General features: G+C 36.2%; 1 pseudogene; it reads right to left on the reverse strand.

The window, feature by feature from the left end:
* Positions 1–2220: 2220 nt before the first annotated feature.
* On the reverse strand, positions 2221–3565 carry LOC127093997 (uncharacterized protein C26H5.07c-like; annotated as a pseudogene).
* Between the last annotated feature and the right edge of the window lie 573 nt (positions 3566–4138).

Raw genomic sequence — 4138 nt, forward strand, 5'->3', positions numbered from 1 at the left:
TGTCATAAACATGCAAGTATTCAACATGTTCTTGCAAATGAGTTACATTCACTACAACAAACAAGACCTTAGACAACGCTTTTTTTAGCCTTAGACAGCGCTTTAAAGCGCTGTCTAAACCTCCGCTGCTAAAGGTTTAGACATCGCTTTTTTAAATCTTAAAAGCGCTGTCTAAGCCCCCCCCTTAGACAGCGCTTTGGCCAAAAGCGCTTTATAAGACCCTCTTATTTTAAATTTTTTAGGTATACCTTAGACAGCGCTTCTGAAAAGCGCTGTCTAAGCCCCACCCCCTTAGACAGCGCTTTGGCCAAAAGCGCTTTCTAAGACCCTCCTATTTTAATTTTTTTAGGTATACCTTAGACAGCGCTTTTCAAAAAGCGCTGTCTAAGCCCCCCCCTTAGACAGCGCTTTTGCCTAAAGCGCTTTCTAATCCCCCCCTTAGACAGCGCTTTTTACAAAAGCGCTGTCTAAGGTATACGAAAATTTTTCAAGCTTTTGTTTTAAACCACATTTTTTCCAGGTTTATAAACCAGAATTTCTACCTGTTTTCAACCAGATTTTGACAGACAATTATCACATTTTATATATGCCATTTTGGCCTTTTTTCTACCAATTTTTGGCTAACAAATATATATATATACCAATTCAAACCAATTTTGCCTTAAATGTATCAAAATATATACAAATTTATGTACACATTTACAAGTCATTACATATACTACAAATGTACACATTAATTACACAAATTTATGAACAAACATTGAGCTCTATCATGAATTGACACCACTCCTCTTTGATTTCGTCCACTTGATCCTTTGTATAAAATGCACACTTGAATTCCTCAAAGTACTACATAATAATATAACATATTTTGAATTAATTCCAACTATTTAATTATATGAGATATGTGTAAATATAAAAATAACTCATAAGTTAGAAATACATACATCGGTGGGAATCTTTAATCGGCCCAAAGCAAGAGTATCTCGCATAAACCTCAACATGAAATACCCGCAATCTATTTGATTACGTTGTTGAGGACACTACATATGAAAAAAAAATATGGATTATAAATCCTAAGTTTTATCAAGTGTCATCACTAATATAATAAAAAATGTGGTAATTAAAAATATACCGCCACTTTAATCCATGTAATGGAGTTGGCGCCCCTCCTTGAGGTTTGGATATCTCGTTGGGCCCGAAAAGCTTGTAGGACGCTAATAAAATAAAAATGAAGCAATTAGAACAATTCACATAAACTAAGAAAAATTTTGAACATTCTCACTTACGTGTCAATTAGGACCTTCATATCCGGGTATGTTGTCCAATCATTTCCTAACGAGTCAAGATAATACACAATTTCTCGGATAGGATTGATTGCGAGCAACAACCAATGTCCACTGTAATGATTAGGCAAATGTTAGATGGTAACTTGGAAAATAATTATAATAGATGAATTTAGAATGAAATGCTAACCCGGTATTAACATACCGCAAGAATGAAAATAATTATAATGTCTCTGGGATATTAACCCGGTATATAATATTAGCATAAAACAACCATGTAACTCTCTTAATAACACCATTCATGAAAGGACGTACCTAGTAGGGTTACGAGAAGGAGCCCAAAGTACACATATCACCAGCAAGAGAGTATATGAAAGCAGGGACCAAAAGGCGGGAATAATCCAAGCAATTTGCCACAGCTCACTTAGAGGATCAGTTGCATTGAAGTACAGCTGGTTAACCACAGTAACAAATGATCATTAGCAATATTATCTCTAATTTATTTAATTTTAAAAAATGCTTAAATGATAATCAATTGCATCTCTAAAATTGTTTATTCCAATGCATCAGATATCTTTTACAAAAACTACCTCAAAGCCAATCCATGCAATGGACAGTAGCACAGACACTGCCAGGGTATTTGTAAATTTTCTGTAGATCTCCAGCTTAGCTAAGTTTCTCCTTGTCTACACCCAAGAATAAATAGAAAATGAGAATAAGTAGAAATAGTATGCCTAACTTACGTATTTTCAAAAGGGTCCATAAAATGCCCCTATTCCACATTATATACACCTTAAACCTTGGTAAACAACTATTTCTTTCCCAAAAAAGAAACACAACCCAAACAGAGATTAGTGGCAGTGGTTAATTGGTTATTATTACAATCATAAAACAGCACTGAAGAATATGGAAAGGAAGTGAAATTGGTAATTGCCTGCATTTTCTCCAAGGTTTTAGACAAGGAAGAGAAGATCCATAGAATGAAGCATGAGTCAAGGCAAACAACAGGGAGTACCAACAGCAACTTAGATTTCCCAGAGAAGTCATTGATGTTCCCCAAATGCTCAACAAGCTCAAACGCTTCACATGCAACAAAGTACATCACCCAAGAAGCACAACTCTATGGGCAACCCCTTGCGCGCCAAGTGTAGCACGAACAACACCATATCCCATAGATACAACAAGCAGAAGCAGCCTCGAAAGTGTCTTCTTAACAGAGGTGAAAGTAACCGCCCATATGGTAATTCCCATAGGCCTACTACCAGTAACATTGAAATTGGCATACTCAAAATACCATAAAGCCATCTCACACATTCCAAGAGCAATAACAGCAGTAATGTGGTAGTGAAGGTGAACATGAATAATATCCTTCTCTTTCCAAAACTGAAGAAACCTCAAAAACCATAGAAGACCAAGTAACAGATAAGCCAAAGACATGAAACCGTAAAGGGTCATAAGAGGTGCCATCTTACCAGGAAGATAACCATTTGGATTTCTCCATACAGTTTTTCCTGTAACAGTAGTCCCTTTCAGGTTAGGATCACAAAACATGAAGTAAAGATAATACATCCCAGTAGCATTGATTTCAACAGTTTGAAGATCCATATGAGCAACTTCACTGATTCCTCGAAAGAAGGTTTTGATCCGTTTGGGAAAGTCAGGATTATCAGGATTATTATGAATGATAACTTCACCAACATTACAGTTATATTCTTTAGCAAGATCAGGGGTACAACAAATTAAATCAGACTTGGGATTAAAATAGAACCCACCGATTCTGTTTCTGTCTTTAACTTCAAGAATAATTACTTCAACAAGACCAGTATGGGTTTGCATTTGGCCATAGGAGATAGCAGATTCTCTGGGTCTGTTGAACGACACTGTTTCGAACCTGAATTGAATTGAAAAGAATGAAACCTAAACCCTAACCCTAATCTAACCGTAATAGTGAGTGAAAAGAAAAGAGTGTGAGATTGGTAATACCTGATGAAAGACGAAGAAGAGGAGAAGATAGCTTCTGTTCCGGCGTGGAAGAAGAAAGCGTTGGAACGGTGAGTGAAGGGTTCGTTGTTGTAGTGATGAATTGAAGCATTGACGTTTACAAGAATGGTAAGAAAGAGTGCATAATAGATCAAGTTCACACTCTTGAACCCCATCATCGTCATCATCATCAGAATGAAGAAAGAGAAAAATGAGAGAGCATCGATAGTAGTAACAAGTTAGGTTGAGTAAACGTTAAGTTGACTGTGATTCTGGATTCATCTCTCACTCACCTCCCCTTAGACAGCGCTTTTGGTTTTAATTTTTTTTTTAATTTAAAGACTTTAGACAGTGCTTTATCAAAAGCGCTGACTAAGGTCTATATTTAAAAGCGCTTTCTAAAAGCGCTGTCTAAGGGGGGGTCTTAGACAGCGCTTTTAGAAAGCGCTGTCTAAGACCCCCCCTTAGGCAGCGCTTTCATTATTTTTTTGGAACATTTTCCGTGTTTTATTTTAATTTTAACCTTAGACAGCGCTTTCTTTTAAAAGCGCTGTCTAAGATGCGCTGTTAAAAGTCATTTTTGGCGTAGTGATTCGTCAAGCCTTGCCCGTTTAGAGGTTAGATTTAGATTTAATTGGTGAAATTAGACCTTCATCATCCTAAGGTCATAATTACATTTTGGTTGGTATAGACTATTTTACCTAGTGGTCTGAGGTTGTTGCTTTGATCAATGTTGATTAGGAAGCAGTCATTAATTTTATTCAAAAATCACATCATTTACATTTTTGAAATTCCTTAAACATTAACCATTGATCAAGGTACAATTTTTACTATTCAAAAGATGGTTGAGTTTTCTTCAGACTCAGGAATCA

The sequence above is a fragment of the Lathyrus oleraceus genome, chromosome 6, assembly GCF_024323335.1.
Source record: "Lathyrus oleraceus cultivar Zhongwan6 chromosome 6, CAAS_Psat_ZW6_1.0, whole genome shotgun sequence".
Classification (NCBI taxonomy): domain Eukaryota; kingdom Viridiplantae; phylum Streptophyta; class Magnoliopsida; order Fabales; family Fabaceae; genus Lathyrus; species Lathyrus oleraceus.